The sequence below is a fragment of the Geotrypetes seraphini genome, chromosome 6 (genome assembly GCF_902459505.1).
Source record: "Geotrypetes seraphini chromosome 6, aGeoSer1.1, whole genome shotgun sequence".
NCBI classification, from domain to species: Eukaryota; Metazoa; Chordata; class Amphibia; order Gymnophiona; family Dermophiidae; genus Geotrypetes; species Geotrypetes seraphini.
Window position 1 is genome coordinate 221,113,656 of NC_047089.1, and position 12,026 is coordinate 221,125,681.

The 12,026-nt window shown below is 43.0% G+C and overlaps 1 protein-coding gene across 8 annotated transcripts in view; it reads left to right on the forward strand.

The window, feature by feature from the left end:
• The window catches only part of PDLIM2 (PDZ and LIM domain 2), a 103,837-nt gene that overhangs the window by 10,656 nt on the left and 81,155 nt on the right, over positions 1-12,026 (forward strand). Inside the window, exon 1 of one of the 8 annotated variants that reach the window (XM_033950321.1) lies at positions 402-534. The exons of 1 other annotated variant lie outside the window; for it this stretch is intronic. The gene's annotated coding sequence lies outside the window, so the exon portion shown is untranslated. 6 more of the 8 variants (XM_033950327.1, XM_033950325.1, XM_033950326.1 and 3 more) reach the window with 6 other exon arrangements.

Genomic DNA, 12,026 nt, shown 5'->3' on the forward strand with positions numbered 1-12,026 from the left:
TGTTGACTTTCTTTGCACTGTTTCTATACAGTGTTGCTAAAATCATTTTTGAAGGACAAGTTTGCATAAGACAGAGCTGGGCAACCTTAGTCCTCGAGGGCCACAATTCAGTCAGGTTTATGCAATTTCCCCTAAATATACATGAGAGCTATTTGCATACAATGGAGGCGGTGCATGCCAATAGATCTCATGCATATTTATTGGGGGAAATCCTGAAAACCCGACTGGATTGTAGCCCTTCAGGACTGAGGTTGCCCACTCCTGGAATAAAATATTACCTGCTTCCAGAGACCATAGGCAGCAGAACAGGGTGGATCACCGGCCATGGCCCAATCAATTTTATTGTCCCACATATCTTTATCAAATGGGAAGCTTGGGGGAGGGGTTAAAAATCCCCACAGAGTTGGCAAGTTACCTAGTTCCAGGAGGGAAATTTCAGACCAGTCCTGGATTTCTGTCAACCCCATCCTATTGTATTCCTGGACCTGTAAGCGCTGATTACAAGAGACTACAAGTATCACACTGCTTTGAGAAGTAAGTGAAAAACTAGGAACTGAATAATTTGGCAGTTGTGGAACACCAAACAATAAGATGTTCCAATTGCTCCTGTCAGAAACTTTAAGCTGAATTTCCCAACTGGATTTTGGGGTGTATCTCTTATGTGCTGCTAACTAGATCTAGATTCGGACAGGGTTGATCCAGTTCTAGGTTTACCCCAGTGCATGCTGGGCTTTGTAGTCTTGCTTTTTCTAAGGAATTGCAATGGAGAAATCAGAAGAACTACAAGTCCCTGTATGCTTCAAAAGGTAAACCCAGGACCAGATCAATCCTGTCCTTTTAATCTGGATTCAGTTGGCAACCCTGCCTTCTGTGGTTTTATGTATCAAGATTTAGCCTTTGAAAATGTTCTCACGTCCCTGGCTTCAGTCACTTAACAACACTTTCTAACTTCATTTCATCAATTGTTAACTGAGTCCTGAATTTACCCTATTGCATGCATAGAATTACAGTTCCGTATTTCTTAAACAGCATTGTGGCAAAGAGAACTACAATTCCATGCATGCATTGCGGCAGAAACCAGGACTGGATCAACATCTCATGGCGGCATGGAAATAAGTTGGCAATTCTGTTAAAGAGGCTCTCTTTAAAGCAGCTGTACTTATTTCAAGGTAGGCCTGCCTATGTTTTCTTCATAGTCTCCCTGTCAGGGTTCCCCCTCCAAATGAAGGGAAGGAAATATGCTTTCATGAAGAGGTACTTGGAATATTTCTGGATATTAGGGCAGATTTTTTTTTTTCCTATTAATTCAATCGGTGGAGACAGAGAGGAATGTTTAAGCGCTTCAAAAGCTTGATAAGTATTTCTGCTACTTTAACCCTTGTGCGGCTGAATCTCAGAGAATGCGCGTTGATTTCAACAATCGAATGCCGTAAGTTTGTCAGAGGCTTTGACAGCTGTGAGGTAATTAGATCCATGTGGCTGGGCCTATGGCACGCTGTTAGAAACTGGGTGAGGCTGCAGGGGGGGGGGGGGGTTTGGAAGTGGATTTCAGATGGATATCTAAGTCTAGTCTGCTGAAAGGGAAAGCTTCAGTAAAGCCTTTCCCGCCAGAGACCGAAGCTGTATTCCAGCTGTGCCTGCAAGCGGTTAAAACTAGCCCGCCCTTGTCAGCGCACGGAAAATCAAGGAAAAAAACCAAAACACCCCAACCAAGGGCAGCCTATGAATTCTGGATAAGTCTGCACTGCCTCAGACATGAGAGGTGAATAGGTTTAACGTGCTTCTTTGTATTGGTTTTGTAAAGGATGATGTGAATTGATGCCTTGGTTTTTGCTGATGGATAGAAGGTGCTGGAAAGCTTCTTACAAAATTCTGACTAAGAATCAGCAGCTGAATTTAGAAAACGTGGGGATGATTAGAACACACAGAGTTAATGCCCTAGGAATGCAATCACTTAGAAATGCCAGAGATTTCTGCTCCTACTTCTTAAAATACAATGGACTGGAAAGTTCATAACCAACGTATTTGCACACTGTAGCAACGAGCCCTTCTGGACACACCTTGACTCGTTTTCAATAAGACACACCCTAAGGACAAGTTCGACATCCTTTCCCGCTCTCTCGCTTCCATGAACTTTACTGGGGCATGAAGCTCAGAATTGTACCAAACTAGTTGGCATGTCCCTGTTAGTGACTCAGCAAAGGAGGGAGGAGTGGAATCTCTCTTTTTTTTTTTGGCAACAGAGCAGAGGGAGAAGCATGGAATCTCTCTGTGTGACTCAACCTGGGGAGAGGTGTGAGATCAGGGCCTTAGCCAGGTCCTAAGGTACCACCTCCCCCCCTGTTTCTTACTATAAGTCTGGTAGCAGAAGTATGTTCCTGTATAGCTGCTCTCATTGGTGGGACTGGATACACTGCCCCACCACAGCTACTGGCCAGTGGCCAAAATTTAAATTAAGTGGCACCCAGAGCGCGGGCGAGGGCGGTATTTACCTCAGAAAATACAGTAACGGACTTCATGGGTGCTCTCCATACTTGGATGACTTTTATGCCTGTGGCTTGTTTTGGAAAGGGCCAGTGGACCCAGTGAGTGGAAGAAGGGTACAGAGAAAAGAAAAGGTGTGACCTAAATTCAAAGGGTAAGAATGGAAAAGTTATGGAGCTGGTACCAACTCAAGAACTTTACCTGATGATGGAGAGCTGATATGGGGAGGGGGAGAGGGAATACTTGTTGAGTGAATATGTAAACAGCAGGTAGCAACTCACCAGAAGAGAGAGAGTGATTGTAATTTAAAATAGAGAGAAATTGGGGAGGGGAAGAGAAATGTTTGTTTCTGGGGGGGGGGGGGGGGGGGCTCAGTCATATAACAAGTTTTCCTTTAAAAGTTTGAGCTGAAGTGGAGAAGTCCGCTGATTCAATTGCAGAGATGCCAAGTATACCCCAGGTTCAGGCTGGAGATTTTAGGATAGTCCTGGACTTCCGACCACTCCATTCTGGTGCACTATGGGACTTTTGCAGCACTTATTTCAATGGCCGGGATCGGATACTACATATCCCTCATTTCTTTGGGATGTAAGTTCAAAACCAGGACTGGCCAAAAAGTCTCTATCCTGAATCTGCATCTACAGTATGCAAATATAGTTGTGTGCGCATGCAAAGTGGTGTTTTCCTGCAGGGAAATTTACTCGGGTAACTTAAAAAAAAAAAAAAAAAAAACCACCCCCAAAAACCTATTATAACACTGTTTCTGTTTAGAGCAGTGTTCTCAAACTCAAAACCTTTGCAGGGCCACATTTTGGATTTGTAGGTACTTGGAGGGCCTCAGAAAAAAAAAAAATTATTAAAGAAATGACAATTTTGCATGCGGTAAAAACTCTAGAGTTTATATATCTTTCATTTTGGCTAACCCTTAATAATAATATTGGAATTTATAGCTAAAGAGACATATGATCAAGAAATGGTTTTATTTTACTTTTGTGATTATGATAAACATACCGAGGGCCTCAGAATAGTACCTGGCGGGCTGCATGTGGCCTCCAGGCCGCGGATTTGAGACCACTGGTTTAGAGGGACCAAAAAGTAAACTATTTTCTGTTGCTTCCTTTGAGGCTTTTTTCCACGGTTAAATCTTTCTAGATTTATATCTCAGACACATTGCCAGTAAATCTAATTTTTTGGCCTTTGGTCTTGCTCTTTGGGGTGGTTCACCCTTGACATCTCTGGTGTGCAACAGATGTTTGACATTCTTGTGAGTACTACTATTTATTATTTCTAGAGTGCTACCAGACGCTTGCAGCGCTGAACACTAAACACACAAGCTCAAAAGAACTCGCAGTCTAATTATGAAAGACGCACTGGACAAAAATGGTGAATCAATATAAGCTAACAGAGGGAAGTGGTGTGAGAGGGTGAGTTAGAGATCGGATGACGGATGAGGTGGGGAGTTGTAAACGCCTGTACACAAGTGCTGACCTGTTAATCTTCCAAGACCACAGGTGTCAGCTCTGTGGGTGTAAGCACCCCCAATATTGAGCAAACCCCCTTCACTAGGGATAGGGAGGAATCACCCCTAATCATCTTCAAAAGTTCGCTTTGCTGACAAGAGAGAAAATCATAGCTGGGCATACTGGAAGGATAAGCTGGTCTTTGCCATCATTTCCTTCATTGGTGAGCCTATGCTAGCTTTCTGTACCAGCCCCTCAGCAGGGGAGAGGTGTGTGGAGTAGAGAATGACACAGTGACAGAATTCATCACTGTTCCCGTCCCCATGGATAACCGTGGAAGGCCATCCCCATGTCATTCTTTAAGGAGAGAGGGAAGAATCAGAGTATGAGTGAGCACAGCCACTGACCCTCAAGCCTTGCATTGAAGAATGCTGGTGTAGAAGGACTGAGGTTGAGATTGACACTAAAGAATGGGAGTTTCTGGTATCCAGAGCAGATATTGTGATGTCATAATTCCTCATTCCATCAATGCCTAAGAACCAAGCTCATCAGTGATGTCACAATGGTTTCAGTATCCTGTATAGCGGTATATAAGAAATAAATTATTATTATTATTATTATTACTTGGCTCACATAAGAATCAGAGTATGAATGAGCACAGCCACTGACCCTCAAGCCTTGCATTGAAGAATGTTGGTGTAGAAGGACTAAAGTTGAGATGGACACTAAAGAATGACACTAGATGGTTAGAACGTAAGACCATAAGCATTGCCATACTGGGACAAACTGAAGGTCCATGAAGCCCAATATCCTGTTTCCAGCAGTGGCCAGTCCAGGTCCTAAGTACCTGGTAGAAACCCAAAGAGTAGCAAAATTCCAAAACTGAGATTGTGATGCCATAAAGCCTCATTCCACCAATGCCTAAAAATCAGCCTCATCAGTGATGTCGCAATGGTTTCATTATTCTGTACTTGGCTCACATAAGAATCAGAGTATGAATGGGCCCAGCCACTGACCCTCAAGCCTTGCATTGAAGAATGCTGGTGTAGAAGGACTGAGGTTGAGAAAGACACTAAAGAATGACAGTCTCTGGTATCCAAAGCAGATATTATGATGTCATAATGCCTCATTCCACCAATGCCTAAGAGCCAGCCTCATCAGTGATGTCACAATGGTTTCATTGTCCTGTACTTGACACATAAGAATCAGAGTATGAATGGGCACAGCCACTGACCCTCAAGCCTTGCATTGAAGAATGTTGGTGTAGAAGGACTGAGGTTGAGAAAGACACTAAAGAATGACAGTCTCTGGTATCCAAAGCAGATATTATGATGTCATAATGCCTCATTCCACCAATGCCTAAGAGCCAGCCTCATCAGTGATGTCACAATGGTTTCATTGTCCTGTACTTGGCTCACATAAGAATCAGAGTATGAATGGGCACAGCCACTGACCCTCAAGCCTTGCATTGAAGAATGCTGGTGTAGAAGGACTGAGGTTGAGAAAGACACTAAAGAATGACAGTCTCTGGTATCCAAAGCAGATATTATGATGTCATAATGCCTCATTCCACCAATGCCTAAGAGCCAGCCTCATCAGTGATGTCACAATGGTTTCATTGTCCTGTACTTGGCTCACATAAGAATCAGAGTATGAATGGGCACAGCCACTGACCCTCAAGCCTTGCATTGAAGAATGCTGGTGTAGAAGGACTGAGGTTGAGAAAGACACTAAAGAATGACATGGGATGGTTTCCTGTGGTTATCTACCGTGTCATTCTCTAGTGTGGAGTCTCTGATTAATGACTCGGCAGTTGCTCTCTGCTTTCTCTACGTAACACTTTATGGTGAGATTACATGCAGAGTCAGCATTGTTTCTCTGTTGCTACTGTTTCCTCTCTTGTTTCTCATTCCTTCTGCCCCTCTTATCTTGCTCCAGTTTTTTTATTGTGCTTTCCTATGTCTTCCTTGCTACTGAGCCTCCTTCCTACATTAAAGAAATTTCTCAGCCCATTTATAAATGTTGGCAAAGTAACATGTTAAGTGGTAAAAGGAAAGAAGAAAAAAAGTAGACAATTCCCAGGTTCTGGTCTATATTATCCCTGGTCAGATCATGTGTCTGGCCTGGTGACAAGTGTGATTGAACTTCTAGCTGCTATTTTTCCTGTTCTTTCTCATGTGGGGAGTCTTTGATTTTTTTTCTTACTCAGCACTGGTAAAGGTGAAGCTGTGAGATATATATATATATATATATATTTTTTTTTTTTCCCCTACAAAATCCTGAGTGCTGTAGAACAAATAAATGTGAATCAATTTGTCTATTCTTTCTTAAAGTACCAAAACTAGAGGGCGCTCGATGAAGTTATATGGTACACCGATTTTCCAGTACCCCTAGCTCCAAACCTTTGCTGCATTAATGGTTTTGCTGAATCAGTGAATCAATTTAGAACACTCTCTAACCCCAGCACCCCTCCTCTCCCCCCAACTCCCCTCTCCCCAATACCAATTTAAATCTTTGTCGGTGGCAAGCAGCATCTGCAATTTGCTCCGCGTGCTGGCTTTGGCTGTCCCTCTAATGTCACTTCCTGGTCACGGGACTAGGAAGTGGTGTCAGAGGGAGAGGCGAGGCTGACACGAGGAGCAGGTTGCAGATGATGCTTACTGCCTCACTATAGGAAGTGCCAGACCATCTGTTGCCAGAAAATCTGTGTTGTACCTGTAATGCATTTTTTTTGTAAATCTTTATTGATTTTTAGGTGACGGGACAATCGCGCGCCAGACACAGTGTGCTGACAATCGAGTGCTGACAATTTGGCGCAAGACACAAGCACACCACGGGAAAACTTAGTTTTAAAGAGCTCCGACGGGGTGCATACTATTCATGCTGCCGTTGGGGGGGAGGGGAGGGTGTGTGGGGTGCAACCCCCCACATTATAGAGAAAATGGAACTTTTCCCCAAAAAATCAGAAAAAGTTCCATTTTCTCTATAATGGAGGGTTCCAACCCCCCACCCCACCCCCCCAACAGCAGCACAAACACTATGCAGTAAAGTGTGTGTGGGGGGTTTTTTCCCACTCACACCCCGCTTTGGAGCTCTTTAAAACTAAGTTTTCCCGCGGTGCGCTGATGTCTTGCGCTGAATTATCTGCCCTCCATTGTCGGCGCGCTAGTGTCTCGCACGCGATTGACTATTAACTGATTTTTAAACTTTGATAGTGCATTACAAATGGTAAATCATACAAACTGCATAAAAACAACTATTAACTATACAATTATTTCATTAAACAATCATTTTTCCCCTTATCTTAATTATTAAAACAATAATACATATGATATGATTTCAATATTATAATGAAATAATTTAACTCCTCAAAATGCATTTCCCTTCCCCCACCCCTCCCCCCTCCCTGGATGTGCAAGGACTCTAATGGAAAAAGAAAGAAAGAAACATAACCCTAATTATAATGCAATAAAATTAGTTAATGGACTCCATACATCATTAAAGGACTTATTGGTCCTCAAACGTTCCGCCATCATCTTTTCATACTTATACATGGCACAAACATTACCCTCCAAAAAGTAAAATTATTCCTATCATGTACCTGTAATACTTTTAAAAAGAATAGGAGCAGATATTTTTTCACTCAAGTAGTTAATCTAATCTTAGATTATATACTGAGTCATCCCTAAAAATAAAAATAGGGTTCAACTCGGTTTACAATGATTTATCTACAAGGAATAACATTACGATCCTTAAAAATTATTGTTTTAAAAAAACGTTGAGAAACAGCATAGCTTTCAAAATTTTTCAGAAGACCTGAAGCGAAAGACAAGATTTTATTTCAGGAGGTAGATCATTCCACAATGCAGTTAATAGAAACTAAAAAGAGTAAGCAATTTTTCTAACTGATCTGATACCTTTAGCAGAGGGAAAGGAAATCTTGTATGTATGAATAGTTCTACAGCCTGAAGATCTTGAGAATGTATTATCAGAGGATGTGGTAACAGCAATTAGCATATCTGGGTTAAAAAAAAAAAAAAATTTTTTTGACAAGTTCCTGGAGAAAAAGTCCATAGTCTGCTATTGAGTTATAAATGGGGAAAGCCACTGCTGTCCCAGAGATTAGTAGCATGGAATGTTGCTACTGTTTGGGGTTCTGCCAGGTACTTGTGACCTAGATTGGCCACTGTTGGACGCAGGATATTGGGCTAGATGGGTAAGCACGCCTTCAAACATGCAGTAGTTTCAACCCTTCTTAAATAACTCTCACTGGACCCTCCAATTATCACCCCATCTCCCTCTTCCCCTTCTTATCCAAGGTACTTGAACGTGTTGTTCACCGCTGTTATCTTGACTTTCTTTTGTCTCGAGCTATCCTCGACCCGTTTCAATTGGGCTTTCATCCTCCTCATTCTACAGAACCTGCCCTTGCTAGAGTCTCCAATGACCTCTTCCTGGCTAAATCCAAAGGCCTCTACTCTGTCCTCATCCTCCTTGATCTATATGCGGCCTATGACCACTGTAGATCACCGCCTACTCATTGATACACTATCTTCGTTTGGGTTTCAGAGCTCTGTTATCTCATGGGTTTTTTCCTATCTTTCCCGTTACACTTTTACCTTATCTTTCCTCCTAAACCTGCCTCTCCCCTTTCTTTGTTCTCTATTTTGGTGGATAATACTCATACTCCCAGTCTCGTCTGCTTGCAGTCTTGGAATCATCTTTGACTTGTATCTTTCCTTCTCTTCCAATATCCAGCAGACCACCAAAACTTGTCATTTCTTTCTCTACAACATTGCTAAAGTCTGGCCTTTCCTTTCTGAGCATGCTGCTAGACCCTCATCCACGTTCTCGTCACCTCTCACATGGACTACTGCAACTTGCTTCTTATGGGTCTTCCGCTAAGCAGGGCAGGATTAATCAATAGGCCAAGTAGGCACGTGCCTAGGGCCCGAAATGGTCAGAGGGGCCCGATGAAGGAGGGCATCAACATTGTTTTTTCCACAGGGCGATGGGCCCCTCCAGCATCGATCGGCAATGGGCCCCCCCCCCCCCCAATCGACGGAAAGTAAGACAAGCAAGCAACGCGGGTAAGAAAGGCAACAGGAACTGTAATTGTGCAAGCGGTGCTGCTTGCGCAAATCTTCCCTCTGACACAGCTTCCTGTTTCTGCCTGGGTGCATGGTGGGGTGGGGCGGGGCAGGGGGCCCAGTGTACTTGGGTGCCTAGGGGCCCTCGGCGAATTAATCCTGCCCTGCCACTAAGCCATCTCTCGCCCCTTCAATCTGTTCAGAATTCTACTGAATGCCTCGTGTTCTGCCAGTGTCATTGTGATCCCGTTACCCCTCTCCTCAAGTTGCTTCACTGGCTCCCTGTTCATTTCCACATATAGTTCAAACTCCACTTACTGAACTACAAGTATATTCATTCTGCCGCTCCTCGGTATCTCTCCTATCTTGTATTTCCCTATTCTCTGCCCCCACAACTCCATTCACTGGATGAATCTCTCTTGCTGGTACCCTTCTCCTCTACTGCCAATTCTGAATCCATCCCTTCTACCTTGCTTCACCGTATGCCTGTAACAACCTGCCTAACTCAGTGTGTCGAGCCCCGTCTCTGATGGTAGTCTTCAAGTTCAGGCTGAAAGCCCACTTTTTTGAAGCTGCCTTTAAGTCCTACCCTGCCAACTTGTAAAGCACCCATATCTGTTGTCATTTCCTCTTACTATCCTGCCCCTCCATCTCTTAAGTCCCTTGTAATTCTCACCTAAGTATCATGTATAAATTCACATTTTTCCTCTGTCATAATTAGATTGTAAGCTCTCTTGTTTAATGTACAGCTTTGCTTGCGTCTGGTAGCGCTTTAGAAATAATAAATAGTAGTAGTATATCTTCAAGTAATCCTCTCCTGTCTGCTTTAATACCATGAAGAGGGTACATTAAGCCTGTATATCTTTATAGAATGGGATTCAAGAACAAAAGAATGTGTTTACTTGTACTCTTCATGTATTATCCTAGTTTATAAATTACAGGGGGATACATCAGAACTCTGTCTGAACTATGACCTCCAGAAACGCCTCCACGTTGTTCATTATTCCATTCTCCTACATTTTAGCCATGTACAGGGTTACACAAATGCTTCACTTGTTGAAAAAGCTTTATAAAATTACACTGTAATGTTTTATTTTGCAGCACTTTTTGGGCCTGTATGTGGGAGATTTTATTACAGTAGTCTGTAAAACAATGACGTTGCTTGCTGCTAATGAGAGATGAAGGGACTTAAACTGTGGTTCTCAACCAATGTGTTGGGACTAAACTTAAACTAAACTAAGCCTTAGGTTTATATACCGCATCTTCTCCACTGAAGTGGAGCTCGACACGGTTTACAGAGTTTAAAAAATATGCCACCAGAAATTTGACAGACAGCACAATTAGGATTTCCTTAATAACCAGAATAGAGTTTGTCCAGAGGAAGGTTACTAAAGTGGTCAGTGGTCTACATCAGTGGTTCCCAACCCTGTCCTGGAGGACCACCAGGCCAGTCGGGTTTTCAGGAAAGTCCTAATGAATATGCATGGAGCAGATTTGCATGCCTGGCACTTCCACTATATGCAGATCTCTCTCATGCATATTTATTAGGGCTATCCTGAAAACCCGACTGGCCTGGTGGTCCTCCAGGACAGGGTTGGGAACCGCTGGTCTACATCATAAGGTGTACGAGGACAGACTGAAAGATCAAAATATGTATACTTTGGAGGAAAGGCGGGAGAGGGGAAATATGATAGTCGTTTAAATACCTACATGACATAAATATGCATGAGGTGAGTCTCATCAGATTGAAAAGAAACTCCAGAGTGAGAGGGCATGGGATGATAGGCTCAGGAGTAATCTAAGAAAATACTTTTTTACAGAAAGGGCGGTAGATGCATGGAATAGTCTCCCAGTAGAGGTGGTGGAGAAAGGGCAGTAGATGCGTAGAATAGACTCCCAGTAGAGGTGGTGGAGACCAAGACTGTGTCTGAATTCAAGAAAACGTGAGACAGGCAAGTGGAATCTCTTAGAGGAGGAGTTAGTGGATGCTGCAGACGGGTAGACTGGATGGGTCAATTGGCCTTTTATCTGCCATCATGTTTGTATATAACCATGGATATTACAGTTGAGCGGGAAGAGTTGAGGATCAAGACCAGTATTTGAACATAACTAGTCCCAACTGAAAATGTTGCACATCTCTGGCTTACCCCCTCTCCTCCACACTGGCAGGCTTCACTCTTTCATCTGTATTTCTTTGGCATCATTGTTTGCATTATGAAATTTTAAATATAGAAGTTTTTTCTTGATTCAGCTGCAAGTTCTACTGTTCAGTGGGTCTCACAAGTGAACACGTCCTGTGAGATGTGTTGCAACAGAACAAAGGTTGAGAGCCACTGGACAAAAGCAAGGATGAAGGGTCAAAGGGGAACCATGAAGAGGTCAGGCACAGAGATGCCAAGTTAACCAGTTCCAAGCTACAAACTATGGCCAGTTCTGGATTTGAATGTAAAATCCTTAAGCAGTTTGGGATTTGTAGTACTTGATCATACCCATTTAAATTGGAGCTTGAAGTCCCATAATGCACTACGGTAGAATGGGATGGCCAGAAATGGAGGACTATCTCAAAATCTCCAGCCTGGAACTGGGTATCTCAGCATTTATAGGCAGAAGGACAAATGAACACAAGAACCTAGAAGGTAGAATAGTGAGGGGGGGGGGTCACATGGAAAGGAAGGAAAATGCGAAAAGAGAATGACTTAAAAAGTATGGGAGTGAGCAGGTATTTGAGTAAGAACATAAGGATATCCTTACTGGGTCAGACCAATAGTCCATCAAGCCCAATAGCCGTTCTCATGGTGGCCAATCCAGGTCGCTAGTACCTGGCAAAAATCCAAAGAATAGCAACATTCCATGTAGAATCCCAATCCCAAAGAGTAGTAACATTCCATGTAGAATCCTAAAGAGTAGCAATATTCCATGCTACTGATCCAGGTCAAGCAGTGGCTTCCCCCATGTCTTCCTTAATAACAGACTATGGACTTTTTCTCCAGGA